This window comes from Bubalus kerabau, chromosome 18 (assembly GCF_029407905.1).
Source record: "Bubalus kerabau isolate K-KA32 ecotype Philippines breed swamp buffalo chromosome 18, PCC_UOA_SB_1v2, whole genome shotgun sequence".
Lineage (NCBI taxonomy): Eukaryota > Metazoa > Chordata > Mammalia > Artiodactyla > Bovidae > Bubalus > Bubalus kerabau.
Genome location: NC_073641.1, coordinates 931,169 through 940,005, shown reverse-complemented (window position 1 = coordinate 940,005; position 8,837 = coordinate 931,169). Strand labels below are relative to the sequence as shown.

At 38.6% G+C, this 8,837-nt stretch overlaps 1 long non-coding RNA gene across 1 annotated transcript; it reads left to right on the top strand.

Moving 5' to 3' along the window:
* The first annotated feature begins 898 nt into the window (after positions 1-898).
* LOC129633083 (uncharacterized) lies at positions 899-8,129 on the top strand. The gene is made up of 3 exons (XR_008704872.1): positions 899-1,038; positions 4,237-4,389; positions 6,907-8,129. It is a non-coding gene; the product is annotated as an uncharacterized LOC129633083 (long non-coding RNA).
* Positions 8,130-8,837: the final 708 nt, after the last annotated feature.

Sequence of the window (8,837 nt, the reverse complement as noted above, 5' to 3'; positions counted from 1 at the left end):
GCAACCCCATGGCCTGTAGCCCCCCAGGCTCCTCTGTCTATGGAACTCTCCAGGCAAGAATACTGGAGTGGGTTGCCATTCCCTTCTCCAGGTGTAGTAGTCAATAAATTACATGAACTAGTCAATGCTTTCTTCTAAAATAGGCTTTGTGGTAGATGATTTTGCCCAACTATAGGCTCATGTGAGGGCTTCCCTGGTGGCTCAGTGATAAAGAATACTTCTGTCAATGCAGGAGACTCAGGTTTGATTCCTGGGTCAGGAAGATCCCATGGAGGAGGGCACGGCAACCCACTCCAGTATTCTTGCCTGGAGAATCCCATGGACACAGGAGCCTGCTGAGCTACAGTCTATGGGGTCGCAAAACAGCTGGACATGACTGAGCGGCTAAACAACAACAAGGAGCATCAGGGTTCATGTAAGCGTTCTGAGCACGTTAAGGTAGACTGGGCTAAGCTAGGATGTTTGGTACGTTAAGTGTATTATGTGCATTTTTAATTTATGATACTTTCAACTTAGGATGGATTAATTGGGATATAGCCCCATCAGAAGTTAAAGATCTACATTTTACAAGTCTGTATATATTATCAGTTTACGACTATGACCAGCTCCCAAATTTTTCTGTAACTCCAAGTTTTGAGGTCAAGTGCATGTCTATGTCAACACTGGCCTTGCTTGGGCTCACACACACACATGTGAGAAAGAACAGGTAGGTGGCAAAACATGGGGTGTACTTGTTAGGGAAAGAAATGCATGCAATTCGTTAAGAATAAGTTACTAAACTCACTTTCTATGCAGTTCTTTATCTCTTTCATAATGCGTCTCTGGTGTCAGACTAAACCTGGAGCTTTTTTTTTTTTTTTTTTTTTTTGCTTTGCTTCTTTTTTTCTCCAGTTTGACAAATGGATGGACACTCAGAGGAGAAGAATCCTGACAGTCCTGTTAGAACGCTGCTCCCTGTCACAGCAAAAGTTCTGCTGTTGAAAGCTTCAGGAGAAAATTCCAGCAGAAGCTCTGGATTTTACGACCAAGCTCCCAAAGGTGTTATCTTTATACATCTTTTCTTTCCTGGACCCCCAAAGCCTTTGTCTCTGTGCACAGGCACAGATAAAGAAGCAGGGTTCAGTGTTTTGTAAAGACAGCCTAGAAAACACTGAACCTTGAGGGAAAAAGGAAAGCACGCATACAAAACCGAGCACCGACAAGAGGCTCACCGCGTTTCGTTTGCACGGTTTGGATTGGCCCCAGCTCTTTGTGTCTGGCTGTGCACTTAGTGCTCAAAGGGGAGAAAAAGTAAGCCATCGCTAAGTGTCCGTAAAATAGTATTAGCCAGTTGGGGAAATATATACACATGTATATAATGGTTCATCATCAGAATAGCCTTATATTGCACAGCAGAGGACCATAAGAGTGTAGAGTGCAGGCCATTCATAAATAGAAAAGCATGAAATAAGGTGCTAATGTGATAAATACAGAAGCATGTGAGACTAAAGGAGTTCAGAGTGGGCAAATGTGCTCACAGGTTGGAAAAGCATCTGACCATTATTTTCTTACAAATAATTTCACGGTGTATTCAAGTATATTTTTTAAGACATAAAATTGATAGTCATTTTGTTGATTTCTTTTCATAGTCTAGAAAGACCAGAAATTCCCTGTTACTGTGCATTCACAGGGTAACTTTAGTTTTTAAAATTAAGAAAATGAAAAAAAAATTAAGAAAATGAATGCAGTAAGATAGATGACGTATTTAATAATTGGTGCTGGGACAATTGGGCAGTATCTGGAAAAAAATTCTAGAAGGATAAAAGATTGATATGAAATTATGGAAAACCATTCCCTACTCAAAGGAGGGAATTCCCTGGTCCAGTGGTTAAGTCTCTGCTCTTTCACTGCTGAGGGCAGAAGTTCAATCCCTGTTTGGGGAACTAAGATCCTGTAAGCCACCAGGCATGACTAAAGGGGGAAAAAAATGTAATTAAAGGAAATCTAGGGAAGGAAGACTTTGTGAGTAATCTATAATATTCAGAGCCTCAAAAGAAAATGTATAACTTAAAATCTTTCTTTATTTATTTTATATATTTTGTATATATATTATATATGCTTTATAAATAAAGAAAGCAAGATTTTAAGTTGTGATTATAAAAGTTAAAATTTTCTCCATCGAGAAGAAAACTGTAAATAAATACAGACAGTAAACAGGAGGGAGCTCCCTGGGAGTGGTAAGGACTCAGTGCTTTCACTGATGAGGGCTCAGGTTCAGCCCCTGGCCGGGAGACTATGAACCCACAAGCTGCTGCAGTGTGGCCCCCCAAAATTAAAATAAACTGGGGGAAAACATATTGCCAGCAAAGGGGTAATTTTCTTATTTTTTAAAGAACGACTATAAATCTACATTAAGAAGAAAAAAAAAAGAGCAAAGCCTAGCAGAAAAATGAGCAAAGGAGGCGAACAAATAGTTCACAGAAAGAAAAGCAGATGTTTCTAAAATAGATAAAATGCTTAGCCTCATTTTCATGCCATCGTTTGTGACTCAGATGGATTGAGTTTCTTTTTTTCTTTTTTTATTTATTTTTTTAATGATAACATTTTATATTGTTAGGGGTGTGGGGAAACAAGCACCTTCATATGTTGCACCTTCATAGATAAATTGATGCAAACACCAAGGAGAGCAATTTGGTAGTACCCAATTTTTAAATAAAGATTCCTGGACATTCCCTGGCGATCCAGTGGCTTTCACTACCAAGGGTGTGAGTTTGATCCCTGGTCAGGGAACTGAGATCCTGCAAGCCATGAGACATGGCTAAAAACTTTAAAAATCTTTTTAATTAAAAAAAAAAAAACAAGATTACCTTTGGCCAGTAGTTCCACTTCTTGGAATTTGTCTGATGGGTATACTTCAACACATGCAAAATGTATGTCTATATAAGAATATTGCATCATTGTTTGTGGTAGCAAAAGGTTGGAAACAATGGAAATGTCTGCTAATAGCAGACTGGCTGCAACTATCTCCTCAATATATCATCAATAAAACAACAAAGGTGCAGAATTATCCTACCACTTTGGAAGAATAAAAGAATGCATTCATATTTCTTGCTCTTCTGGAATGGCACACAAGAAGCCAGTAACAATGGTTACATTCACAGAGGGAAATGAGTGGCTACATGACAAGGATGAGAGAGGCTTTTTTTTTTTTTTTTTTTTTTTACTTTTTTTACAGTGTGCCCCTTGGTATCTGTGATTTTAGTATTGATGTACACATATTATTCTAAAACTGAAACAATTTGTTTTTTAAAAAAACATAGTGTTTTAAATGCCCAGTAATAGAGTATCATTCTGCCATATAAAGAATTATTAGGCAGTCATTAGAAAACATGTTTTGCAAGAACAGAGATGCTTATTATATGTAAAATGAAGAAAGCATGATTTTAAATTGCATGCAGTTTCCCAATTTTGCTTTCATATATACCTGAAAAACAGAAAGGAAAATAACTCTACCAGCTTGTTGATAATGTTTGGTCATCTCTGATTGACAGAGTTCTGGGTATTGTTTTTCTTCAGGTTTCTCAGAATTTTCCATGTTTTTCACAATGAGAATGTTATCATTCCAGGGAGATGTGATATGAAATAGATAATCTTATCATCTATGTGTACCATATGTCAATCTTGGTAGATTTCAACATTTTATTTTATTTCCCAGAACTGACTGTGAGGCAATTGTTCTTTAGCTAGATTTAAAGTAAACAATAAAGTCATTGCACCAAGATGAGCTTTGAGCTGTTTAAAAATGTGGTGGCGGTTGTCTTACAGTTTTGAAAGAGCTTCCCCACCCTCAACTTTCCTCATTCCTGTTTAGTTTTAAACAAACAAAAAGCAGCAAAAATCAAAAACAAAGCAAAATTTTATCTATCCCCAGTGCGGGGGCAGTGGGAACCCCAACTTAACTACCCAGGTCTAAACCCGATCTAAGTCAAAAGAGGAAAAGGATGAGAGTTGAGAAAAACTTTCTCCCCATCCCCTCCCTCCCAAATCCCACATCTTGATTGGATTACCTAACCATATGAGGTTTAAGGGCAGTGCAGTTTCATTCTGGGTTGCACAAAGTGGTTGTGATCTCTGTTTCTGCCTGCAGTGTTGTATAAGATCCTCTAAGCCTTTTCCTCCATCTAGATCCTGAACCTACTGTTTCTCCTATTTATGCCCCACTTCTGCTTCCCTCTCCCCTACATGTCTTATCTTCAGCCCATAAAATAATCCTGGACATAACACACGGGCCACCTGATGCAAAGAGCTGACTCATCTGAAAAGACCCTGATGTTGGGAAAGATTGAAGGCAAGAGGAGAAGGGGACAACAGAGGATGAGATGGTTGGATGGCATCACCAACTCAATGGACGTGAGTTTGGGTAACTTTGAAACTCCGTACACAATGGATGGAAGGAGGGAGGAAGACAGACAGATAGATAAACAGATGGATGGGTAGTGAGTTCCATTACAGAGTGTTCTGCTCCTTTTGGGGGCACTCAAACATTATTTATTATTGAGTTAACCTTGAAAAAGAGGCCAGTTTTCCAAAGATGGAATGAATGTGAAGACTAGCTACCATCTCTGCAATTCACGTTAAGAGATATGGAATGCCTAGTCTGAACTTTATCTATGGACTTGATTCTAGTTTCTACTAAGACTTATTTAAAACCTGGAATAAATTATTTTAAAAACTACTACACATAATAGGGTCACCTCCACCATTTGCTGGATATGTAGGATTGACCATAATGCTATGAAAATGGAATGTACAGAATACTTTTTAAAAAATGTATTAATTTGGCTGCACCAGGTGTCAGTTGCAGCACGTGGAATCCAGTTCCCTAACTAGGGATCAAACCCTGGCCCCTTGCACTGAAAGCATAGAATCTTAGCCACTAGACCACCAGGGAAGTCCCCAGGACAAACACTTAATGCTTCATTGAATCTTAAAGGCTATTTAGGACACATCAATATAGTATTAGTCATTGTGTTCCCTTTATATATTTAGTTAAATCATAAGCATGGAGGGAAAACAGAAGCATATCATGAAAAAAATAAGCAATGTGCCAACTGGAGTTTCTGTAGCCTTCATACAACGTTCATATGCAGACTCCCAGAGATCCTTCAGTTCAATTCAGTTCAGTCACTCAGTAGTGTCTGACTCTTTGTGACCCCATGAATCGCAGCACACCAGGCCTCCCTGTCCATCACCAACTCCCGGAATTTACCCAAACTCGCGTCCATTGAGTTGGTGATGCCATCCAACCATCTCATCCTCTGTTGTCCCCTTCTCCTCCTGCCTTCATTCTTTCCCAACATCAGGGTCTTTTCAAATGAGTCAGCTCTTTGCATCAGGTGGCCAAAGTAATGGAGTTTCAGCTTCAACATCTGTCCCTCCAATAAACACCCAGGACTGATCTCCTTTAGGATGGACTGGTTGCATCTCCTTGCTGTCCAAGGCACTTTTAAGAGTCTTCTCGAACACCACAGTTCAAAAGCATCAATTCTTTGGCGCTCAGCTTTCTTTATAGTCCAACTCTCACATCCATACATGACTACTGGAAAAACCATAGCCTTGGCTAGACGGACCTTTGTTGGCAAAGTAACGTCTCTTCTTTTTAATATGCTAAGTTGGTCATAACTTTCCTTCAAAGGAGTAAGCACCTTTTAATTTCATGGCTTCAATCATCATCCGCAGTGATTTTGGAGCCGGGAAAAATAGTCAGCCACTGTTTCTCCATCTATTTTGCCATGAAGTGATGGGACCGGATACCATGATCTTAGTTTTCTGAATGTTGAGCTTTAAGCCAACTTTTTCACTCTCCTCTTTCATCAAGAGGCTCTTTAGTTCTTCTTGACTTTCTGCCATAAGGGTGGTGTCACCTGCATATCTGAGGTTATTGATATTTCTCCCAGCAATCTTGATTCCAGCTTGTGCTTTCTCCAGCCCAGCATTTCTCATGATGTACTCTGCATATAAGTTAATAAGCTGGGTGACAATATACAGCCTTGATGTACTCCTTTTCCTATTTGGAACCAGTCTGTTTTTCCATGTCCAGTTCTAACTGTTGCTTCCTGACCTGCATGCAGGTTTCTCAAGAGGCAGGTCAGGTGGTCTGGTATTCCCATCTCTTTCAGAATTTTCCACAGTTTGTTGTGATCCACACAGTCAAAGGCTTTGGCATAGCCAGAGATCTTTAGGAAGTTCCAAAGTCTTATCTGAAGCTTAGTTTCCCCATTTGCAAGGGAAGAATATTAATTATACTACCCTTCAGGTTGTGACGAGGATGGTTAATAGGTGCTCGATAAATATTAGTTGACTTGGATTCTGTCTGAATTAACATTAAAGAAAAGAAAAGAAAAAGGGGTACCCAAAGCCAGTGCTCTGTGAGAACCTGGAGGGATGGGATGGGGAGGGAGGTGGAAGTGGTGTTCAGGTTGGAGGCGACACATGTATACCTATGGCCAATGTATGGCAAAACCATCATAATGTTGTAATTATCCTCCAATTAAAAAAAAAAAAACTTCCTGCCTTGTTAGGAAGCACTTCAGGTAAGAGTTAACTTGGTTGTGATTTGGAAAAAAAGACCAAAAAGAAACTACTTGTGAATTCCAGGCCTGGTTTATCAAGTTAAAATTATGTTTGCTCTGATTCATTCATGAACGAATCCATGAATCCACTTCCCCAGTGGCTCAGTGGTAAAGAACCTGCCTGCAGTGCAGAGAAGTGGATTCGATCCCTGGGTCAGGAAGATCCCTTGGAGGAGGGCATGGCAACCCACTCCAGAAAAAAAATAAAGAAGTTCTCTCAGTGCCAGGGTGACGGCTCAAAACCTAGAGAAAGTGGACATGTAAGCTGAATAGTTTTTTAACATTGTTTCTCCAGGTGAGCTGGCATTGGAAGAATTTAACTGAACTGGATCAGCTCTGGATGCTAAAATGTTTACGGTTTAACTGGTATATCAATGTCTCCCCAACTCCCTATGAGCAGGGTGTATGGAAGAAGCATTATATTCAAATGGTGAAAGAACTCCATGTTACCAAGCCCAAGGTAAATTTGGGAAAAGAAGAATTACTAACATCAGCTACTTAAGAATTCTAGAACTAAGTTGGAGAAGGCCATTGTTTCAAAAGAAATATACCATGACTTCAAAATTCCCTTGTTCTAAGAACTTAACAGCTCTTTTCAAGATATCCATGTTAGTTGAAAGTAATCTGACACTCACAAACCACAGTTCCACCAGGTTATGACTTGGAGCTCCTCATTCTCTCCAGATTCCTGGATTTCTGTGTCTCTGATGCCTACAGTACACAATTCTGACACTGGGATTCTGTGGGTAATGTGCAGTATTTATTACCTATGGGTCATCAAATTTTACTTAACTAATTCAAATTTTCTGTGATTCTCCCAGGCAAATTGAAGTTTATGTTTCTATCATTAATAAAGAAAAGTTTGCAAAACATTAGTAACTAGGAAATGGCATAATGGGCATATTAAAGTTCTTTTCACTTTAGAAACTAGCAATGTAAAGTCCTTACATAGAATTGTAAACAGTAAACAGTATGAGCATAAATTTTTTCTAGTGGTTTTCTATGCATTGCAACCAATGTTTATGTTCATTCTTATAGTCAGAGTTAATTAGATAACTTATGGGAAATTTGTATGAGCTTTTTCTTTATGGCATAATCTATATACATGCAGAGTTGTGCATCGTTTTGTATAATAGAAGAGTTCCTGAAAATTATGTGTAAATTACAATTTTAAAATTATTTTTAAAACCACAGGGATTTTTTTTTTATAGAAAAGCTGCAGTGAGTCCTTTTTGAATTGGAGAATCCTTTTGAAATATGAATAGTTGGCTCTTAACATGCTGATTTACGTTTCATTTTATTGTGTTTACTTGAAGTAGAAACCCTCTACATTTAATATAGTAATAAAGTGCATAATTAATATTGTTATAATTACAATGATAAAAGCAGTCTTTCTGATTTCAATGATGGCTGTTCTTCGTGAGAATTTCTTTTAAAAAGAAAAATGTAAAGTGCAGTGGTGGAAGAGTTATTTTAAAAATTACAATAGCTATGACTCCTTTTATCACAAGGTTTCCCTTAACTCTCCTTCAACGTCACTCATAGCCAGGGAAAGGCTTCAATAGCTGACGCGTGGGCTGTTCTGGGACAGAGGAGAGAAAAGTGATCCACCAGGTTGTAGAATGAAAAAAGGTTTTGAGTATTGTATGTAATACTGATTTTAATACTTGGTCTTCAACAATAACTCTTTTTCCAGAAACCATTTATGGACTTCCCTGGTGGCTCAGATGGTAAGGAATCCACCTGCAATGCAGGAGATGCAGGTTTGATCCCTGGGTTGGGAGGATCCCCTGGAGAAGAGAAAGGCCACCCACTCCAGTATTCTTGCCTGGAGAATCCCCATGGTTGGAGGAGGTTGGTGGGCTACAGTCTGCAGGATCATAAAGAGTCGGACCTGACTGAGCAACTAACACACACATATTTTAAGACGATGAATAGTTCTGATACAAGAAAATTGCCACATTGTTGCTTAGTATTTCATTTCTTTAGGGAGTAGTTTGTTATAGTAAATTTCAGTTTTTCTATTAAAGAAAAAATTGGCAAATTAAACCTGGTAAGATATAAAAAAGGAATAATACATGATGACCAAGTGGGATGTATCCAAGGAGAGTAAGGTTGGCATAATATTAAAAAAAATCAGTCCATGTAATTCACAGAATAAAAGAGAAAAGATGTCTGGTTATTTCAATATATGCAAACAAAAGCATTTAAAATTTTTTCATCATT